The sequence below is a fragment of the Cylas formicarius genome, unplaced genomic scaffold (assembly GCF_029955315.1).
Source record: "Cylas formicarius isolate icCylForm1 unplaced genomic scaffold, icCylForm1.1 PGA_scaffold_8__14_contigs__length_24414737, whole genome shotgun sequence".
Taxonomy (NCBI): domain Eukaryota; kingdom Metazoa; phylum Arthropoda; class Insecta; order Coleoptera; family Brentidae; genus Cylas; species Cylas formicarius.
In genome coordinates, this window is record NW_026844361.1 from 18,842,503 (window position 1) to 18,867,073 (window position 24,571).

At 31.7% G+C, this 24,571-nt stretch overlaps 1 protein-coding gene across 6 annotated transcripts in view; it reads right to left on the bottom strand.

The window, feature by feature from the left end:
- The window catches only part of LOC132706014 (zinc finger protein CKR1-like), a 206,213-nt gene that overhangs the window by 149,541 nt on the left and 32,101 nt on the right, over window positions 1-24,571 (bottom strand). The window contains exon 1 of one of the 6 annotated variants that reach the window (XM_060677051.1): window positions 18,729-18,798. The exons of the other annotated variants lie outside the window; for them this stretch is intronic. The gene's annotated coding sequence lies outside the window, so the exon portion shown is untranslated. Of the gene's footprint in view, window positions 1-18,728; window positions 18,799-24,571 lie in introns of those variants that run through there. 6 annotated transcript variants of the gene reach the window in all.

Here is a 24,571-nt window from a genome sequence, read left to right on the forward strand (position 1 = left end):
ACTATCCGACTTTAATTTGAGCGAATGACTTTCAAAAACTGGTGGTTCTTTCGAAAAGCCATGGTCCAAATTAATAGAGGTGATTTTCGATAGCAAAATTCATAACAGATATCCTAAAATGTTTTTTTTTTTCAAATGTACAAAGCGTTAACAAGTAAGGAATGTACCCTAAACAAAAATAATTCTTTGTGGTATTGCGTTTTTTGATTCTCAGATCACAGATAGCACATGTTTGCATAGTACCGAACTGTAAACATAGACTTGTAAAAAGTAGTGAAGAAAAACAAATTAGTGAGTAATTTTAAGGAACCGAACTATGTTTTGGGGACAAAAATGAGCCCCCCTTATATTAATATTGCTAAATTAAGTAGTCGAAAGTAGGGGGGCTCAAGTCGATTTATTTTTGACTAAGTTTAACTAAATTTACCCAAATTTTGGCGAACGTTCTGGCAGTCGTGCCCCACTCTCCCCTATTTATAATGTAATGTATAATCATTATAATTATTTATTAAAAAATATTTAATGAAAAATAACATTTCTGATTAGTAACTATTTTTCTATAGATTATTGGTATTTATAATATAAAATAACACTCTGAATAAATTACTTATGATTCGGTTATTATATTGAGTAGCTTGTTTTAGAATTTTTAAGCTTTTTAAAGGCTAAACATTAAATTATAATAACGAAAAAAAATTTTTTTTAATTAATTTTAGAGGTGTGCCGCTTTGCCCCAGTGGGTCGCCTTGCCCCACCCTACCCTATTAACAAGAAAATAAAATTTTCGAATAATTTTCGATACTTCGCGATACGCCTGCGGCGTTTATGATACATTACACTTTATTATTTTTTTATAATTTTTATAGTTGGTGGTTTTCCAATCACGAATCGAGATTGTTTTAATTATTCCCCTACATAAACATAACCCAAGACGCGCAAGAGGATAATTAATACGGAAACATGGATAATACCTTCGAATTATTTTAATTACGAAATTATATTAATATAATAAATTGTTGCTAAACGATGGTCTCGTTAATGTTGTCGGCATAAATTCGCGATTTTTTCCCCATACGTCCTTATTCGGAATTTATGAATTTTAATAGCATTCAAATTTATTTGTAACTATTTTGAAAATAAATTATTTATTTATCGGACGCCCATTAATGGCGAGATTTCCCGCGAAATAATTGGATCGGCTTGAAGTAGATTGGTTTTGTTTAGCGGTATATATGCCATTTTTTATTTTCCGTTTTATTTTTCTCGAAAAGTTCGCGTTGATATCCAGTAGTTCTATTCGATCCTAATTAATCGTATTAATGTATTCAATGTTAATGAATGCTTAATTGAATATTTTTATATTTCAAGTTTTATGTTTGTATTTTCAGTATACGTCGTTAATAAAGGAGCTTTGCATTCTGGGTAATGACTTATTGACCAAGTTAATTAGCATGTCTAATTTTTAACGATATATTAAACTACTAAATATTATTCATCAGAAACCTTATGCATCCTTGTAGCAGTAACAAAGATATTTCCTTAAAACTGACAAATAAATGCAAAAGTTGTACAAAAGGAAGAAAAAAAAATTAGTTTTTTTGCGATGAATTCATAATAAAAGTTTGTTTTAAATTAATTATTATATATGCGTGCCTTAATGGCATAATAATAATAGATAATTGTTTTTCAAAAAATCGGAGTAAAGTAAAAGTGTTACATGTCACGCACCGATTGCAATTTGTAAAAATTGTATTTATTATATTATTATCTTGTTTATTTTTTTCGCTACTTAATACAAGACCCCTCACGATTAAGACGCTCACTTAAACTTTTATGACGTCGTAAAAGAAAAGCCGCGTGCAAAAATGAGACGTTGTCCGGCAAAAAAAGGTGTCCCAAACGAGGCCCAAACAGATCAAGTCTCGGCCGCCTGTTTCTTTCCTTTATCAGACGCTTACGTAATATTTATAAGCAGGTGACGTTTGGTACGGCATGTTCATGGAATTTATTATGAAGGAATGGTCTTGGTTTTAAAGCGGCCCCATACGCTAATGGGTCGTAAAAAAATGACGAGCTTGACCTTACACATAATACATTATGTTAATTTAAACGTCGCTACCTTTTGGTGTAATTTATAATTAATTGAAGGAAGTCGTTTTAGGGGTGTCGCGTGCTACTGAATTATGGGTTTACTAAAATTATAGGTAAATTGTAAACAAAAAGCTTCGAAAAACGTACAAAAAAAGTTTAAGTACAGTGACGACGCATTTTTTTACTTTTAAAATTGGTATAAATGTGTGTGTTCTTACAATATTAGGGGAAAATTCTATGCCCCTCAAAAATTCAACAAGAATAATTATTGTTATAGGTAGGGCTTCAAATTAAACTTAATGATATAAAATGACTTTTTTATTTATTGAAATCATTTTGTATCCTCCTGTAGCATCATTTGTTTTATAATAACCGTTTTTTTTTGAAATTTGGCATTTTCATTGGATGTAATAAAAAAATTATTAATTCCAGGAGCGTCACAGAAGGTAATCTATATAGTAGTCAGGAAAAGTCATTGTACGATACGACCACTGTTTCTAATTATTTTTTCAAAAAACAAAACCCGGAAAAACTACAAATGGCGGAAAAAGGTAATTTTAAATAAATTAATCTAAAACAGAATGTTAAACATACAAACGGTAGCATTCAATGAAACTTCCTAAACATCAATTCGATTACCGTCTGTGACGTCACTGGGTTTACCACTTTTTTCTAATTGCCTTAAAAAAAGTCCTTTATTATTGCAAATTAGCATGCTGAGTTCAACCAAAATCAGAAAAAAAGGTGTTTGACATATGTTTTTACCTGGAAAAGCGATCTTAGACGTTTGGCATTATCCTGTATAAACAAAACTTGCGTTTTAAATTCTAACTCGATTTTTTAAAACTTTTTATTGTGAATTGTATATTTTTTCCGAGATAAGGCAAGTTTCCTGATAAACGCACCAAGATACACCGTGCCTTCAATTAATTATATCGATAACATGTTGAATAGAAATTTATAACTTTTTTATTTTATAAGATAACAAGGTAAACAAAGGAAGCAACTTTTGCCTACCTAATATTTTTATTTCATTGTACTAGAGATTATATAACATTTTATTATTTTCGCAAAAAAAGTAAGTTAAAAAATTATTTAGATATCTTTTTAAGAAACACATTTTTTTTATATAAGCTACAAGCTCATGAGTTGACGTGCAATAATTAAAAATTCTTTCTTTGGTTCCTACGTTCTGAATTTTTTTTGTTGTTTTTCTCACTATGGTTATTTTCTTTTTTTTTTTCAAATAGTATAGTAATTTCTGAGATTCATCACTAAGATAACCCAACAATATATAATTAAAAAAAAAGTAAATTACATAAAAAACTAATCGAAACGTATGTCTCTTAGTCAATCCAAATAATAAATATACATATATTCACTGAAATTATGCTTATTGTTGCCAAAATTATATCGATAGAACAAAACCTAAAAAAGGTATTCCACACAAAATAAAACTAAACTAAACTAATCTTCAAAATAAATGAGAACTAAAAGTTAAGATTTTCACGAAATTATATATTTTGACATAACAATTGTTTCGACAACACCGTGTCTTTATCAAATGTAATATTTACAAACTATTTGTTATTATATATACCGAAAAATGAACATAAAACCTTAAATTATGTTGTTGTGAGAATTTAAGTTCAATAAAAGAGGGGTATTGATCGTTAAGCAATACATTTTGTTAATCTCCATGACTTCCAAGAAATTTAATTTTCTACTTTTTGTGGCTGTATGTAAAATATCAAAATTGTCGTCAAAAATTTGTTTTTCTGTGTTTAAGTGTGTAGCATAATTAGAATCTATTGTTGTAATGAATATCTTGATATCCAATTAAATTATGAATAATTATGTATAATGTTCACAGCTTTGCTGTGCACTTCGAATACTGGAAATAAAAGCCCCTATTATAGTTATTGTTAATAAGTTAATATCTAATATACAGGGTGTAGGGAAATTGTCTCCAATTTTCCGCCTTAATTGTTTTGTAAAAAACAAAAGACGCGCCACTGGACCTATCCGTGTAATCCGAATGCTAATGCGTCATTATCAAAGTTTTGCATCGAAGACTTTTATATGTATCAAGACCTCCCTCGCAGGAAGTGTACCATTAGCGAAAAATTAATACAGTTTAGCCATGTGCGCGGGTAGGCGAAATATGTTTATCGAGCCGTGTATATCAGAGGCCGCGTTGAAATATCTCCAGAACAAATCGGGCGGGAGAGGCGGTGCCGAAAAAAAATACTCCGGGACACCACACGATAAGCATCGACGCGACTTGGTCGGTTGGTCCAAGAATTGGTAACGCTGATGGCGTTAGAAATGAGGAAGCGTTTATTACCGCGCTTGTTACGTCAGATTTGACGGACCGTTCGAAGCTCGAAGGGCCGTTAAGGCGGATCGCGAAATCACTCGCAGCTTCGGCCACAGATGGCGCCGCGCGTTGCGAAGCAGGACGGGGTAGAAACCCCGGATTAAACCGGAATATGAGGTGTATTATGTTACTGTCGCAGGCATTTTAACATTTTCAAATGCGATGGCACTTTTAAGGTTTACCACTTGAGCAAGTGTAAAAAGTTTATTGTAATTGTAATTATAAAAATTAATTTAATTTTAATTAAAGCATGAGCGAAAATATTTCCTCAAAATCTGGTTTGTTTTTGGCAATTTTGAAGCTGAATATGGAATCAAAATTTTTAAAAACCACACAACGTATAGGGATTTTTTTTTCTTCAAATTAGCTGACTCTCAGAAATTTCACGAAATTTCGTGAAAATCTAAACTTTTAGTTCTTATTTATTTTGATAAATGGATTTTCATCAAGTAAAAGCCACCTCAGTTCAATGTATGTTTTTGGCCATACAAACAGAACTTCGACTTCATGACATTAATGCTAATTTAAATAAGTACTTAAAATTACGTGCTTGTAGTTTTGGTTAGTTGTCAGATAAATTGGTTATGATAGTTAATTTTATGAAAACCGAAAGAACACAGAGACAAGAAGCAATTTGTATTAGGATCACCATCTTGAAAGAAAACAACCATTTAAGTAAATTTCCGGAATTTGCGACATAACCAGTTTAAAAAGTAGTGGCCAAAAAGGTAAATATTAACTCCCTAGGAGTTACAAGAAATAGCATTAGAAACTGTTAAATATAATTTTATAATGTTGAAGACATCACGGTATATGAACTTAAAAAAAATACATACACACGCTATGTAGTACCAGTTGTTGTATTTTTTTCCAAGAAAACTTGTGCAAAATACCAAACATGCTATATTTTTGGAAAGGCAATTTTAAGTTCTTCTCAATAAATAAAATATATTAAAGAAATATAATTAAACCAAAAAATGCTCTGTAAATGTTTTTATATAAACAGTACTTAGTTAACAGACACCTTTTCATATGAAAAAAGTTACTGATTTTTAAAAAAACAAATCTGAAATGGAAATAGATACCAATGTCTAGTTTTTACAATTATTATAGATAGTGAAGTTTCGATTTAAAAGTGTTCCGATTGGGCGTCTGTGTGCATTAAATGAATGAAAAAATAAAACAATCCGTAGCTAACTACATGGCAACTTTAATTTTTTTTCTAGTGTGTGATCCAATAGGACACAGGAGGAATCCAAAAGAAAAACAAATTGTCGACTTTAGAGTTACAAAATCCATTTTCGCGTGTTACTTAAAGAATCAAAATAAAAAACCATGACGCAATATTTAGTAATTATTGGCATATCATTTGCGGAAACTTTTAACTTCGCCAAAATCAACGATTGTAACGCGTTCGGCCCAATTAATTTTATTAATTGCGCCGTCAGTAAAAATATATGCTAAGTATTCCGGCAAGTCGTCGGACCGTAAACAAATCCGACGAATCGCGCGGTACCTGGTTAACAATTGGTACCGCCCCACTCTTTTTTTTTTAATTATTACGCCTACATTTTCACCGGCGATATAGAAATTATAGAATATGCGCGTGTCCGAGAATATAACCTGGAAATTTTTGCGTTTAATCTAAATCCGAATAATACTTTAGTACCACTTTGAATGATGCAAAATGGTCGACAATATACCATGGCATGGAAGGAAACAAAAGTATCGAAACTTGGAATTGGTTCGATCCCTGTCCTTATCTTACACGGACCAATATACTTTGTGTTCCATTTAGGAACCGTACACCCTTGTCAAACCTTTTTTTATGGTTCGATAAGTTCCTGAAAAATGCACTACAAAAAATGTTTCGCTCATTGCTTCAATTTAAAGTCATGGCCAACCGAGACTATTTAACAAAAGAGAGAGAAGAAAGAAGTACTCTCAGGGATATCTTAAAAAATAAATTGACAACGAATTCTTATTCAGTAATACTTAGAACCCAACTATCCCAATTTTGTAATGTTTCAATACAGGGTGTTTGAAATATCGTTTGCGGCCCGCTTAAGGCTGTACATCGTTGTAAAATTTTCGATTCCGGTTTGACTTTGATATTTTATTTGTTGGATGGATTTCTCAAAAATGCACTAAACCTTATGTTTATGGCTGTGCAATAATAATCATAGCATTAATGTCATGAAGTCGAAGTTCTGTTTGTATGGCCAAAAACATAAATTGAACTGAGGTGGCTTTTACTTGATGAAAATCCATTTATCAAATTAAATAAGAACTAAAAGTTCAAATTTTCACGAAATAGATTGAGCATAAGATGAACATAGATTGAGTGGTTTGGATATGGAGAGTGTTAATATTAATATAAATGGCGTTAATTTGCGGTATGAGAAACATATAAAATATCTGGGAAATGTATTAGATCCACAATTAAATTTTGATGCACATTGTGGTTATATAATGAGAAACTTTTCACGAAAGATGGGTTTTATATCTACAGCAGACAAAAATTTTTATACAAAATTGTTACTTTACAATAGCTTTCTTCAATTCTAAAACGTAATAGATATACGCCTGCGATGACTGTGTTAAATGTGTTACAAATATTAACTGTAAAGCAAAAAGTAATGTTTGATGCCTTTATATTTATATTTATTTATTTATATTTAATAAAAAAAAAATAAAATGATTCCGTCAATTACTTTAAGAATGTTCATGACTATAACAACAATCGATGTAAAACTACACTTATGTTGAATACCGTTTCAAATAAAGGATTGTTAGAGTTTAATAGGCTACCAAAAAATATTAAGGAGTGTGATCATTGAAATGCTTTTAAAAGATTAATTCAAACTTGTATGTATTGTGGGAAATTTTATTCTGATTTTTCTTTTATAATTGCTCTGCTGTTATATACTTTTGTTGTGTGTACTTTTATAATTGCATATTTAAAGTTTGCTATTGGCTCGTATATTTAAAATGTAAATATTATTGTTTTCTGTTTTAGCTTCGTGCTAAATAAATAAAGTATTTGTTGATCAACCTAACTGGGACTAATTTTTGATGTTAAATATCGAGGAGGGCTATTAGAGATTTTTTTAAGAATACAGTGTCAACGAATTCTTATTCAGGCCTACATAAAACCTAACTATACTAATTTCCATGAAGTTCGAATACAGGGTGCTCGAGATACTGCGGACTCCTCGTTTAAGCATTATTCCTGTAGAATGTTTGTTTATGGCTCGATTTTGATAATTCTTTCTTTGTTGAATAGATCTTACTAAAAAGGAATGAAACGGTTTTTTCGAATAGCATCGACTAAAGTCTGACTAACTGACACATTTTTTTTTTAATCGAGAGTAGAGAAGTACTGTCAGAGATTTATTTCAAATTGATTAATGGTTTTAAAAAAATAAATATTTTGTAAACCTTGTAAATAACGATTGTTTTTTTACAAATTTTAAAAATAATGATAAAAAAGACATTCATTTTTCGTATCATCTTAAAACGCAGCAGAATTTGCCCGTCGAATATTCGTTTCTCCATGGCAAACTTAGTTTTACAATCAATTTTGACATTTCTGTTACTTTCATTATTAAACATACCCCGTTGTAAAGTCTAAAGTTCATATCTAATTCTCTCTAATCATATTTAATTAGTATAGTTAAATTTTATGTAGTCCTAAATAAAAATTCGTTGACATTTTATTTTTAAACAAATCCCTAATAGCTTTTCTCGATATTTGACATCAAAAATTGGTCCCAGTTAGCCATGACTTCGGGTTGACGTAATCAGAAACATAAGGTTTTAGTGCATTTTTGAAAGATCTATTCAACAAAAACAAAATCAAAATCAATTTTACAACGATCTACAGCTTTAATAGAGATGCAAACGATATTTCAAACACCCTATATTAGAACAATATAAAAATTTGTAGGGCTGAGTTCTAAGTACTCCTGAATAAGAATTCGTTGCCAATTTATTTTATGAAAAATCCCTAATAGCACTTCTCTGTTCTCTCTCTTTTGTTAAGTAGTCCCACCCTGTATGTACTTTATATTCCATGATACGAACGAAAACTGTAAATGGATATTGAGACCGTGAATAATTATTTTGAGCCCTGTTATACAGAGTGTTTTATAATTAACGGTACACAGTAAAACTCCAGGTTCCTTTATTTAAGGTTTGTTTGAATTTGCAAATAATTGGAATGTAGATTGCTTTCTGCAGTACTTCGATTAGTAGTCATAATTTTTCTGTACCTTTTTATATGTACTTGCTTTTTCTTTGTTAAAAATATCACCCTTATACGTTCCAATACATTTGGATTTTCAGAACTTTTTTTCAAAGTAATTAAATTAAAGTAATTAACTTCTCGATATGTTAATACTTTTACTAAAGAGATACGTGCCTAATAGCAATTCAGTACTGTTTTAAACAAATCCTTAAGTAAGGGTGTCCCTTCCCTTATCTATACGATAATTTTAGTTACTGCTTTCGATAAAACAAATGCAGCAGTACTTTAGATGAAATAGGTAGTCAAAATGTACTCTTAGCATGGAAAACTACAATAAATTCTACTTGTTTACTTTTTTAAAGTCCAAAATATAGCATCACACAGAAGAAAATGGAAAACAAACCGGAAAAACGAACGAATATTATAAGTGTTTTAGTAATTGAAATTATTCCGGTTTTGGTTTTGACTTTTAATAACTCTTATTACAAATTCAAATAAAAAAATATGGCGTCAAACGTTCGTAATTAAAAAGATACAGGCGGTTGAATATAAAACTTAATTGTCGAAAAATTCCGAGAATGTTAATACGGATAAGATATCGAATTTTTAAGTGGTGGTGGTGGTAAGTAAAGCCGAGACTATTTCTAAATAATCCATTTTATTAATGTGCAAAAAGCATGAGTTTCACCTTTAATATTTCGAAAATGAAGTTTGCCACCACATTTATCGCACAAATCTTTTTATTTTGATGTTGCTCTGGTGGATAACTTACGGGAACACCCTGTCTGTTTAAACATATCAAAAATACGTACCTCTACATTGTTTAGTTTTCATCGCATGCCGAAGAAAACGAAAAAAAAACGAAGAGAAAAAAGAACCGAATAATCGTCCAATATAAACACCGACCTGACCTACGAAACTCCGGTAAACGTTTCCCCAGGAACGAAAAAAGCGACCGAATTGGCGAAAAAGCCCCCCTCCGGCCCGCGTAAACCCAGAGTTTTTTTCCCCGCGAGAGCTGGTCGCCGACTGGCGAAAAAAAACATTTTTACGTCCATGTAAATACGCGATTTTTCATTTTATGAACTTAAGACTTCTGTTATCAGCGATAAAGGAGTTTTCGAAAAAAATCACCCCGATTTTTACGAGATAACAGCCAGCGGGGAAAGTAGTTTTGATAGCGTACGGGCGCCGTTTGACCTCTATTTAACATTTTTGTGTTGAGAGGCGGCAGCTGCCGCGTTTTATTTTCGGTATACTTTTAATATAAATTATTTGGGCGTTTCGAAAAAAGCGATCGTCTCGATTCAAACCGGATTGTTTTTTAAATAAATCGCCGGAACGATTGAAGCGGCTCGAAAGGGGGGGGAGGGGAGCGCGAAAAAAATTTTGGCGCGCAATTTTAAAATGAAATGTTGGCAATGCCGATAGTTTACGTTGGACCCGTTCTCGATGGAATCAAAGCAAAATATCGCCTTTTAAAGGTTTTTTTTTCTCATTGTTCTTCTTATTCTGCACTTTATTATCTTTTTTGAATTTAAAACTGACTATATATGGATTTGGATTTTCAAAATTTTATATAAAATTACGCAGAACTTTTAACAACGATTTTACTGGCCATTGCCCATTTTTTGGTAAGGACTTTACTTTAATTAGACTATTTTTCTTAATTTTTACTCTTCTCTTTCACATGCTCTTTCGGTATGCATTTAAAAATATATGGCTATGGTTTTTGAAAATTTCATCTTAAGTTCGGCAGGATACGCTGGTTTTACCGGTATGCGTTTGGCTTTTCATGAAGTATATTTTGAAAATTTTATGACAAATTAGGTTGAATAGCTATAAAGAAAAGCTGCCTTTTTCTTGAAAAATAATGTTTTTATATTCTATGTATTTTTTAAGAAGAAATTCTATTTTTTGGCTGTCTTGCACACCTATTTCGGACAATACTTTAGAATTGGTTGGTTTTGATTTATTTTATATAAATATTTTCACATTCAAATCGATATTTAATTCATTGCAGTTTCCGCTTTTGAAATAGACAAGAAACGCAGAATAAATGTTGTGCAATTTATTTAACAGAAAAAAAAAGAAAAAGCAAGGAAAATAAGTAACGTAAAGTATGTAATCAAAATACAATAGTAGTTACAAGGTGTAATGTAACAAATATATAACATAAACCAAATAATTGAAATAAAAATTTCTTAGTTCGCAAATAAGTTGTTAATGTAAAAAATGTGGAAGAACACGAATTAAAATAAAATTGAGAAACAATCAACAAAACCAAAAGCAATTGCAGAAGAGAAAGCAAAAACCTTGCATCTTCGCTATGTTCACGTATGTTTACAGCACATCTCTGGAAAAAATATTTTTAGAAATATCTGCAAATGTTGCAAGAAAAAAATCCGACACGGTACTTTGCGCACTGTTTACTACGCCATTACAAAAATAACTTGTTTTTAACCATTCTTATTTTTAGACATTTTTTAAGGCGTTTTTAAATTTAATTTATAACCTGGCAATGTTACAGAGAGAAGTCCGATTTTTAATTCCTACTCGTTCGTTTGTTTCTAGTTAAATTAAAGAGCATTAGTCATCGATTCGACTCTCCAGCATGTGCGATATATCAGTGCCATTTAAACCTATACAGGGTGGTCACATTTCAACAACTTGAAATTTGATTTTTTGATTTTCATAATTTAAATAACTTTTTGTCCTGTATCATAGATAATACTTTTAACAATAAACTTTAATTTTTATTTTACATTTTCGCTTTGTTTTGCCCTATTTTTAATAAAAAAAATCTTCAGGTGTAGGACTGAAAACTTTATTAAATATAAATTTTTTGCAATAAAATATTGATCGGTGGCTTTTTAGGTAGGTTAACTTAAAAAAAGAAACATGCGAGCTACATTTAATTTTCACCGCCAAAATGAAAATATTGGGGATTAATGCATTCAGTGGCGATTTATTTTTCCAAGTTCGAGTAACCTAACTTTGGTAATAATAGGTATTTGTGACGATTGTGATTCTATTGGCGTTAGAAAAAAAAAAGATAATACACTTTTGCGAGTTAAAGTATAATGGTTTAATTAATTTTGACTACCGAAAGTAAATTGAAAAGGTCCAATTAATTATTTGCACAATGAGATTAAAAAATTTAGTTCCGAATTAAATTTGCAAAAGCATTTCGCTCCAGCGGGATAAGAGAATCAATAAATAACAGTTATTAAAAAGTTAATAGAACCTCCGAAAAGGTGTATTTTAGATTTTATTAATTAAACATATCATAGTCGAATTTTTCCTTTGCCTTTTGGCGATATATAGTGCATTTTTGCCTTTTTTGTGAAATAAAAAATAATCTGTGAATATTGCTAATTTCAATTCAAATGATCCTGCTGATTATTTTCACAAGCCATTTTCTAAAGCGAAGTAGCATCAAAAATTAAAAGAGAAAATTAGACTAAATTTATAGGAAGATGATATAATAGAAACTTTATTAAATTTTTGAGAGCTACGAAAATATTAATTAAAATTAAAAAAATATTGAGATTATTTTAATTACAGCACTCATTTTTTGGGGAATATAATCTTAACTTGTCCCTTGTTTTAACTAAATTAAAAACTACAACTTGAACGAACGGAAACCCCCTTCAAAAACGGTCCGATATCGTCCCCCACCCGATGCCTGAAATTTCCTAAGATGCAATTATAGGTGAACTTGACATTGAATCATCGGTGCAGTATGTATCGGAGACGATGAAGTTCAGCGTACCCGATCCCAGCCTGCACATTTTGTTTACTTAAATTTTATCGTCCTCGACGATCATTCGGTTAAATTCACGGTCTGGATCTACATTTTAGGTGGTAAAAAACGTGTGTACTTAGTTTAGATTAAATAGCAACGAGCTCGTTTGTCAAGGTGAAGTAACCGTCATTTTCCTATACAACCGAGTTTCTTATACAGAGCCAAAACAATAAATGAGATAAATTAAAAAACACTTGTAATAAATTGTTTGTTCCTTTCGAAACATTTTATTAGAAACCAAATTCTGTTAAACCTAAGCAAAGTTGACGTCTTTAAATTTTTGTTCTTAGTCGTCTAAGGTGAACTTTTTCAATTTTGAGTACCTTAAAGAAATAAGGGCGGCAAGTTCCGAATGAATTATACTTTTTACAAAATGTGGAGAGAAAATATAGGAATAGAGAATACCAAAACCATTTTTTAAATCACATAACAAATGTCAAATGTCAAAAAGTCAGTTGCCTTCAGTGAGTATGGTGGAGTAATGTTATTTTTCGTTTTTTAGTTATATAAACTAAGTATTTGATGTTATTAGCCCAAGCTAATTGGGTTACTAAAACCCACGAGTAGTTGGATGTCAAAGTTTGGTTAGATCAAATTGCTTTTTCTCTGGAATTAGCCGGAATTTCTCAAAAATATACAACGTAGCTCGCTTTTTACAGCATTGTAAGGGCTTAATAAATGAGTTCTAGTGGGAGAGAGTGCTAAAATGTATTTATTTATCTTGAATCTCACTTAACCTGAACCAATCATATTCAACCATGTCATATCTTCAATTGAAGTATTTAATCATAAATTATCCTTTGCGACAAATAACCCGGTTGTGTAATTTAATATTTATATACTCATTACAAATATCTTAAGATAGCTTGGTTGTTATGCCTTTTATAACCGTGATAATCGTTTATTGGAATAATATTTGATTTATCCTTATATGGCATATATACTTATGTTACAATTTTTTGATTCTATATTCAAACCTAAACAGAAATAAATGTCCGCCGTGTCCGAAAAGAATTTGCGTTAAACTGGCATAAAATTTACATATTTTAATTTTCAATTATTGTTAAATCGTTATTATTTGATGTAATATTTTTCTTTCATTCTTTTTTTTATGTCTCAGTATTTTTAAATTAAAAAAAAAGTTGAAACTTGGTTTTGAAGTTTTAAAATTTGTTTTTTATATACTATTCTGATTCTAATTTTTGGCATTTCAGTTAGCCATAAGTTTTTTAAATATTGAAAGTTTTTTTTTATTTTTCGGTATCGTAAAAGATTGATTAATTATTATTTAAAAAATTTCCTTAGGTATTGTTAAATTTGATTGAGATTTTGAATGTTTCAATGTGTTTTAATTTAAAATTGGCAATTTGAAGCAGGAGCGGAAGGAGGGAGGACGCATTTGTAATAAAACGCGATATTCGGCTCACTTCCTTTGCGGCCATATTCACACGGTACGCCTGGAACTAGTTTCGTACAGACTCGTTTTTTTTTTTACGGCAACCGACGCCTAACTGTACATACGTGGAACTAGACAACATGCAGAAGCAGATTTTTCCCGCGTATCTGCTTAATACTTATCGGTATACGTTATTTATTGATGAAAATTGCCGATTTAATTATTCCGCGATTAATTATTAATCAGCGAAAGAAAGTTTCTCACGCTTGTCGCGGAATAAATTTCGCTAATGGACGGAAAAATGTTTTTATTTGTTCGACGCCGACGTATTTGCAATTACAACGATGCGTCGTCTTTCTTCTTCGTTCGAGAGGGATGGCGACCCACTACTAAATCTTAGAAGAATAACTAAAATGAACGATAAACAAAAAAGTATGTATATATTTGTTCGAAATAAAAATAGATTCGATAGATTTTTTTTTTAATTTTTATTGCCAGGGCTCTTTCCAAATATGAAAAAAACCACCCCTTTAAATTGTGTTTAATTAAATGCTCAAATTAGGCTTCAACTTAAAATTTCTTCAGAGCTAGCAAATTATTAAAAAATGACAAGGGCTCCATTTATGAAAATTATAGGTGGTTTTTAAGGGATGTCATTTTATTATTATAACTTGGACGAAAATATCGGCGGCTTTAATTAAATTTACCCAAATTTTGCCGAAGCTTCTGCCCGTCGTGCCTCAATATTCCCTATTTATAATGTTATATCCAATAATTATAATTATTATAATTAAAAAAAAAAACACCGTTACTGATTGCTAACTATTTTTCTATGGTTCAACAAAGTTGTTTTTGATATTTATAAGACTTTCAAAAGCTGTGGCTTTAGGCTAAATCCATAGAATTATCTAAAAAATAACACTAATAAAATAATTATGATTCGGTTATAATAATATCAAATAGCTTTTTTAGAAATTTTAAGGCGTCCATTTTACCCCTGATATTACAGAAAGGGCTAAAAATGTACAAATAAGAAGAATTAATAATTATAATAACGAAAAAAAATTTTGGTTAATTTTTGAGGTGTCCCACCCTCTCCTAAAAAATATCGTCATTTTTTTATTACGACCACAACCGATTTTGTTTTTAGTTGTCACATTTCAACTGGAAATTGTTTTTTTAATAATTTTCTCATTTTATATTACAGGTTATAGTTTATTATTTTTAATACAAAAATAAAATTTACTTTTATATAATTTTTTTCTAAACATTGTCTTATATGCTTATTGTTTTTTTATTTTTTCATGTTCTTGTTTTCGATGTTTTGAATAGTTTTCCCTAATTGCATTTTTAAAATTTTTGCTGATCGTATATGGACGAAAGAAAAGGAATCGTTTTTCATTTTTGTTGGAAAATATTGCTTACATTTTTAATTTGGTCAGTGTGAAATTATTATTTAATACTCTTCCTCATAATATTTACTTTACTTTAAATTTCAATAGTTGTTAAATGTTCTTAAAGACACTAAAGAAGATTCAGTTGGGTTTAATTATTTTTGTTATGATATTATTTTCTCATAATGAATTCTTTATTTCCTATGTATCGCATGCCTTTTTTGATTTTTTTGTAATTTGGGTAGTTGTCGATTTCGATTAATTTTGTATTCAATTAATTCCTAATGAAGGAAAGAGACAAGAGATCGGAATTGGTACATTTTATTTGCATTGGAAAAGTAATCCTATAAAAAATTGATGTTTGGTATTTAGTTGCAGAGTTATGATTTTTATATTGTGAGTTTTCCAGTTAATTCTTCCATTCTTTATTAACAATAATTAATAATCGTAGTAGAGTAAGCGTATTTCTTGGCGTTTTCTTTTTAAATTATATTTTTCTTTTAAATGGAAAAAAATCTCCTTCATTCGAAGCGATTGCGAAAATCGGTAAAATAATCGACAAAAAAAATCATGCAAATGAAACCGTAACGAACATAATGCAACAATTAAAAAACGCACTCCTTCGAAGCGAAATTATACCGTGTGTTGGTTACTCCGGGCATCGTTGTTTCCGTATTGCGTTTTCGCGACTGCCCCCCGACGGCCCCCGCCTCTTAAACGTCGGAGAGAAGAAACGAGCGAGACGGAACGACGAGTGAAAACGATTGCATGTATATATATATCTCTTTTAAAATAAGACCAAAAAGGAACAAAAATGCCTCTACCTACGTATACTCGGACGGCCATTATAATTATTAGAAAGTTCGTTATTTATTATTTCGCGGAGCAAACTAAATATTTGCACCGGAAAGTGTTGGGAACGATAGACACGGCGAATTTATTTTTCCCTTTGCGTTTTGGCGCGTTTTTCCTTCAATCATAATTGTGTGGGAACTGTAACGAGGAAAGTGCCGATCGATTACATAATTCGTGATTGATTTTCGATCCTATAATGAAGCTATTTGTACTGTATTCTTGTACTTTAGGCCTCCTCAAGCCACAAATTACACGGGTCTACAAAATTTAACTTTTTGACAGATGTTTTTATTTTGAAAACTGATTTGATACAATTTTGGTAGGCTGTTTTTTTGCAAATATTGAATTTAAATTAATTATTTTTTTTATTAAGTAAAAGAGCGGAGTCGTAGTTAAAATAGGAGAAAAAAAACTTGACTCAGACTTTTTGATTGAAATCTTTGTCTTTTTGTCAGAAGGTTGCGTCGTCCGGACATTCGGTTGTGTGTTTTTAAAGGCATATCCCGTTTTATCATCCAGCATTAGTCCGCCATCATCGTTATGCCCCATCTGCCTTGTTATAGCCGCTCCATTACCTTAATGTTCTGGTGAAACCTCTCTTCCTGTTGTTTGCTAACTGGTAAAAGATTTTCAGAAAAATAGTACAAAAGTGAAAACAGGAAACTTATATTGCAACCTAGACGATGAAAGTGTTGTTACACATTGTGATCTATTCGTCCTTAGACTTCCCAAGAAACTTATCAATTACTTACGTTTTTCTCGACATTGGTCATTGTGTTTTGAAAAAAAAATGTTCTTCTCTGCGGCCCAACAAAAATACTTTCTTTTACCTTGACATCAGATATGGCTAGAGATTTCGCGCACAAATATTTGAAGCACTGCCCAGTTTTGTCTAGGACTTTAACACACTGTTTCATCAAGCCAAGTTTGATACGAAGAGGAGGCAGTAAAACTTTTTTGGGGTCAACTAAGCCATCTCTTATAGGTTTTTGCTTCCAGGTGTAAGGCTTGTTCTAGAGGGCCATTCTATTCGAATGTCTATTTCAATGCCTTCTTTCCATTTTTCCATTTGTTCTTGAACAGTAGAAATAAGCAACAATGAACACAGTATCACGACGACCAATACAACCAAACCAAGATTACAATACAATATTGACGCTTCTGCGCCAACTTTGTTGCTTCGCAGAGAAATCACACTTAATTTCATACAAATCAATTCATTTTAAAATCGTGCCTAACATGGAACAAATATAATCATGTCATAGCTATGTATGTTAATAAAATAAAATTTTTAAGATATAGAACGCTAGAAAAAAAAAGTGTGTATGCGATTACAGCCAAAAGTATAATAATTTAGTTTATATTTTTCAGCATTCTTTTAATATTTTAAAACCTGGTAATGAAAGTTGAAATTCGATCGCTAGTGATAAAATCAGTGTAAAAAAATGAATAGGTTTGTTTTTATGGCAAAGTTCAGAAACCGTGTGGAACGTGAAAGAGTGTTTTTTCTTTCTTTAATTACTATTATTGGCCTCAACTTCCAGCACCCTTGGGTTGCTTAATTAAAGAAGGAACTGTTATTTGAACTTTTTGTTAATCTGAATCCAATTTCCTAACTAACCAAAGCTTCGAAAGTCACCCAACACAACTCAAAAGTTCGTTAAGGGAGAAGCTAAAATATAATAAATATTTAAAAAGAGAATATAAAATTAGATGATATTTTTCTCCTAAAAATGTTATAAAATCTAAAAACGCCAAAAATTCGTATTTATTTTTTTTAAACCTAAAGCTTATGCCGAATTTGTAAGAGTGCAAATATATACGCGAAGATCCAGTGCATATTGACATGAGATGAGAGACTTTTATGGCCCCCCTGTATAATTTAATTATATGCTTTATTTACTATATAACTTTTTTGTTTTGATTGATATTGGCGATCAAACGTTTCGTTTTTATCTATCAGTATCTGTGAGGGCAATCTGTTAACATTATCAAAATAAAAAATGGCGGAATATCGGATTTTTCACTAATGAATGTTACACGCAATCTGGCTCATAAAACGCATAACTTAGTAATTAGGAACTGTTGTCATTCATTTAACATCTGTCAAAATAAGATCTTTTTTAAAATCCATAGATAAACGAAATGTCTTAAAGATTGAATAGGTAAAAACTTTAAAAAGTGTTTATTGTTAGGCTTTGTAAATATTGGATTTCCGGTAGTGTATATTGAGTCAATATTAAATTGTTATCAGAATTTATACTTCCAACACTTAAAATGATAATTAAAATTGCAAAAAAAAAAGATTATGAAATATTATTATTAAGATTATCTTAAGATTATGCACACAGCTAAACAAAATAAATACATAAAAATTAATTTTAATGTTCACCAAAGAAGAAAGCGACTTTTCCCGGATATCTTTCTTCCTGTTGAAAATCCAAGACAAAGTGCACTAAAAAAATGCGCGTAAGCGCCGCGTGACGGCTGTTATTTGGGTCGCTCTGTACATATTAGCTTTTTGAAAAAACGATACGGAGGCACACTCAACTTACGACCGGCAACAGGACCCATATTATTTTCCCGCGGGCGCAGCAGGAATTCGTTCGATACGGTGACGTTTACACCACACGGTACAAGAGTGGCCCGATTTTCGGCACGATCCGAACCGCGTGGACAAAATGCCGCGGCGGAGATAAAAAAAAAATGGGCGGCGCTCCCGCACAAAAATCTATAAAAATATTGGCCGATTTTTTTAGACGCAAACATGGCTGTTCAAATAATTCTATTTTTATCTAAATATTCGGTTTAGATACCGAGTGTGTGTGCCAGTGTGTGCGTGCGTGAACATGTGTGTTCCTCGACGACCGGCCGTCCGCCATTATTATTTACGAGAATAGCTTTAAACTATGTCGGCGATTTTACGTTCATCGGCGTATTATACAGGCTGTATTTGGTCATTTTTTTATGATGATAATAAGTGTATTGAAATCATTTTAAGGAAAATACGTGCATTAATATGTGGCATAATTATAATAATAATGATAATGATTCAATTATCAAAATTATTGAAATTACATCAAAAATAAATTCTGAATAGGTATGCAAAAAGCATTGTGCAATTGCTTTGTGAATTATAAAGTTAAGTAATTTTTAATGATAAATGTGAGCGAACGAAAAAAATTAAAAAGTTTTACTCGTATTACAAGTTGCGGATATATATAATAAGGGAAATTCTGAGAAGATTTTCAATAATTCCGAGGAATTATAAGTAATTAAGGGAATTGCGGTGTACACTCTTCAACCTGCGGTTAAGTTCTCACGAAAAAATATTATATAAAACACAAACTCGTTTAACATTGTTTCTTGAACTGAGGTGGCTTTTACTTGATGAAAATCCATTTATCAACATAAATAAGAACTAAAAGTTCCGATTTTCACGAAATTATATATTTTTATATGAGAATTGTTTCGACAACACCGTGTATTTATCAAATTTGTCATGTAAAAATATATAATTTCGTGAAAATCTGAACTTTTATTTCTTGTTTATTTTGACATTATTTCTCCTTTTTTTTCATTCTTCGAATATTCTAAAGACAACCGGTCAAAAACGCATCTAAAGAAACATATCAGGTCCGCGTATGCTATTTTCTTCCAAGAAATTGGTACTACTACTATTCGAATAAACTTATAATAAACATACGTATACTTTATATGCGTCAGTCAATATGGCAGTGGCCTGTAATTGCCACGGGCAACGATATCCAGTTAATTAAAAGTCACGAAAACTGTGCTACATATAAAGTTTTATTGTGTTTTTTCTCTCTACATATTTGAATAATTATTAGCTAAATGCCGCGAGTCCTTGAGATTTGCTGCCTAGTTTGTGAAATATACTAATTGACACGATTGGCACCAGCTAATTAAGATAAGACGAATTTCACATGAGCTTTGGGAGGGATTAATAAGAGATTTTCTGGGGACGTAAACAATTAGTTCAATTTAAATTTAATTAGGTAAATTAATTAATGAAGAATGCTTCTAATAGTTTTGGGTCTAAGCTTTCAATTTGGCAAAGTATTATGCAATTTTTTTAATACTTTCTTGAATCCACACTAGTGTGGGTACGAAAAGTAAAGCTTCATTTGTTCAGAAGTTAATCAAAGTCAAAAATCACAAAATTCTGCCACCGAAAAAGCAAAAAAGTTGTTTATATTTTATTGGATGAAATTCGAACGACGGTAATTTTATTGCAAAGATCTTCTGTTCGGTGTAATTAGCAGAACTTCGCATACAAAAATTAACATCACTAATCAGAAAAATCAATTATGAAGTAATTACAAAGAGATTTTAACAATATGCAACAAGGCGGATAGATTAATAAAGAGATCAAATTATTTAATTCACAAGTGTGCAATTTTGAACCTCAACATTGATTAAAGGGACAGAAAAATAAGTGTTATACTTACGATTGTATATTTGATTTTTTTAGACGTTGTTTATCTATCATTATTTTGTGATTTTAATTTCTATCATTAGCATTTTTATTAATATAATTGACAGGTGTAGGTAGTAATAATTAAAATTACCCCCAGTGTTAAGAGTGATCCAAACTCGGAAAATTATCGTTCGACCTGTACAATAATGTACAATGTACAACATAAACATTTTAATTTGACTAAAGTTATTGCTATCCTGTTTTATTTAACTCGAATAAAGAGAAAGAAAAAGTACATAAATTTCCATTTCTGTTACTTAAAGTTTTTATTGTCAATCAATTGTTAACATTCCCAAAAAGATTAAAAAGAAAAATAAATTGTTTTTGAAATTTTCATGTTAAAACATTCCAGGTTTTTAACATTAGTTTTGGTTAGTTAAGTACTAAATTAAAAAAAGGAAAAATAATAGCAAATTATTTGAACATGAAACGCTGCCATATGAATAGGAGCGTTTCAAAAACTTCATTGGCGTAGGAAGCGTTAGTACGTTAAGGTTAAGGTTATGTACATACATCACAATGATGGTTTATTTTATTAAAATGGTGTGGCGGAGATTTTCTACTTACTCTTTTTGAATACGTAAGTGCGGAATGATGGAATGTTCTATTTTTCGTATTTATCCAGCTAGTCGTTCGTTTTCGAATCCCAAAAATCAAGAGGGGACGCGAATTTTGAAGCTTTGGGAACTCATTCCGATGATACGACGTATAATTTTGTTAAGGTGGAAAACGCATATTAAACGAATCGAACTAGGCACAACAAAATTAGCAAAACTTATTCTTTAAAACGCGTTTTGAAGTTAACGTAACATTTCTAACCTCAATCTCAAAAATTCCGGGTAGCCAAGAAATTCCTTTTTAGTCCTAAGTTTTCAAAATGTTGGTTTCAACTTTTTGCGTTCAAGCGGCAGGACGTGGGTAGCAAATAAAAGAAGTAAAAGTAGTCCAAACCTATCAAGGTCTCCGGTCCCCAGTGTCGGCAACCTCCAGAATCCAAAGCGGCGCCGCGCGCGTCCAAACGTCACAAAAATCGGCACCCAGTCTCAGCGTCCTAACCTCACAAAACAACAAAACAACCCGCGCGTAAATCAGAACGACGACGCGACGTTGGGAAAAAACCCGTCGAAAATGGCGTCAGTAAAGGCGTCGCTGGCCGTACGAAATCTGGCGGTTCGTTTTCGAAAAAACGCCGTGGCGTAGGCGTAGAACAATCTTACACATTTTAAAAGAGGAGTTATCAGCGTATTAGAAACAGCACATCTTGGGTGCATAAGAAAGCGCAACACAGGCCCCATTGGAAGGCGGTGCATTTTGCCGTCGCTCGCGTTCGAGGGAGGGGGGGTTTAAAAATTGCATAAGAAAAGGCACTATGAGTCGGGTAATGACTGTAAGGAGGATAAAGCCAAAGTCTGCGAGACCGCGTGTACATATATAAAATAGTTTTTAGCGGGGTTTGATATGTGGAGTCCGCAGACTCGAATCGCACGTTTATGCGAGGGGGTTTGGGAGGCATTTTACGTTTATTTTTACCCCCACTCCGCCATTTAATTTTGTTTTCAGAATACCATGCGTTCAATTTACCTTGGTAACATTTTAATTGGCTTCAACTTTTTTGTCTGTAGAGATATCAAGGTAAACAAAAAAACAAAATGTAGGATTAGTGGCCCCCTACTATTGTAAAAATTATAAAAATATTTTCGGGTATATCGGTAAGTCCTATGGGATCGCCGTTGGTACAGTTATTATTACCGTCGAAAAAAATTTTTTTTGTCCGTTTGTCCGTTCTCCGTTCTCGTCTTTTGATTTTTCCTGAATAACTTTCGAACCGTTGGAGCTACAAAATTGAAATTTTCCTCCATTTTAATCCCCCACGAGGCACATAAGCTTATAAAAAATGGCCCTGATCCGAAGCCGGTATCCATCTTTTTTTAGCGATTTTCGACTGTTTTTTGGACCTTGCTATGAAACACGATAAGTGTCCGAAATTAGAAGTAATCGACTTCATATTTGGCACATATATGCAGCTTTGCCCCGTGACGGAACCTATTGACAATGGGGAGGGCTGGGGGGTCGGGAAGTATTTTTAAAAAAATAAAAATCGCGTGTGCAAGGGCCTACAAGAAAGACCATTTTTCAAAAAATGTTTACAAGATCGAAAAAATGCTTGAACCAGAGGATGCCTCCATAAACTTTTATTGTTGACAATTTTTCAATAATATACAGGGTGCGCCGCAAATTCAAAAAAACTGAAAAATTGGTCCACCTATTATTGAAAATTATCAATAATTTCAAATCTTTTGTACTTACGGTTTTTAAGTATTGTACAAGGTGTTCGTGATATTCCTTGCAATATTAAAAAATAAGATAAGTACTCCAAATTTGCAGCTACCGACTTCAGACTTGCGAGAGAAGTAGAAGTCTGGACCTCCATTTAGACTCTTTAAATTGTGAGCAATAAAATAACGTGAAGTATTTTTTTAAATTTTTGATTTATTTTTGTGATCATTTTGGCATCTAGAAAAACATCTTTTCCTCCAAAAGACCCTGAAAATTGTTCTTTGAGAGAGCTATAGCTAATCCGTTCAAATAATGTTATAGGCACATACGCTGTTGAAAAAATCCAAATGAAAATCACCATTTTGACCCTCAATCTAGATGCGATGACGTCATTTACTATTACCACGTACTGCATGGTTTCAGGAAACAAGTAGTTTTTTGAAAACCATTTACTCCATTAGAAAAATTCGGATACTATTAACGTTGTGGGAATTATATACAGGATACGTCGTTTGTTGGCAAAAAATTCTAATTGATCCTAGAAATTTCCGCCTTTGTGAACGAATTATTCGCGATACACGAAAAACTTTTTTAAATGTGATAATCTGATATGAACAGTATCGTAAACTGTGTTAACAGAAAGTTTAAAGTTTCGTCTATAATGCAGGGGAGGCAAGATATTTGGGAAAATATAATTTTAAATTGCAATTACCAGCACAAATTTTAATATTTATCGAAGTGTGTCGTAACTTTGAAGTTCGACAAGATGTAAATGAAGGACACTTTATACAGGGTGTATTCACAATCAAATTACATCGATTTTGCGAAAGTTCCATAGTGGTCCAATGCGTCTCTCTAGGACAAGCATCCGCGAAGCACCTTTTTTAAAAAATAAAAAGCTGATTTGCGCGTTGTTAACATACTTCACATTACTAAAACCAAAACGATGGTAATTAGAAGCACAGATCATAATAATAAACTGCCAAAGAGTCGACGAGAATAAGTTCAGATATTTTGGAACCTTCGTTAGCGACAAATGTTACTGTAAATGAAGAAGTAAAAACACGAAATATCATTTTTTAACATGTATAAGGATCTTTGCTTAAGAGTAATCAAGTGGATATGGCCGGTCTTACTACTTGGGGCAATGCGGACCCTTCACAAACCACTAAAATTTTCACACACGGATCACTTGTCAAATGGAACCATGTTCTAAGAGGAGTGTATTTTCTGCAAGTGTATATTTTGCAAAGTGGTCGATATGCTGTGCCTAAATTAGTATTTAAGGGTAGAATTTAATGCCGAAGAGGGTTTTGAAGAAATCAACATTATTACGTGTATGGTAATTCGTTATTAAATTATGAATTGTAGGGGCAGATCTACCAAAATGTACAATTTATTTTACGAAAAGGATCCTTTAAATTACCTATATTGGGTTTATCCCGGCAGAATTCATATAGAAATTACTTTGCCAGAAAATATTCAGCATGTATATCCTAAATGATGTCATACATACATATGTACCGTGCGTTCAATTTATCTTGGTAACATTTTAATTGACTGTAACTTTTTTGGGCAACAAAGACAACAAAATATTTCCAAGAGACGTATAAAACGAAA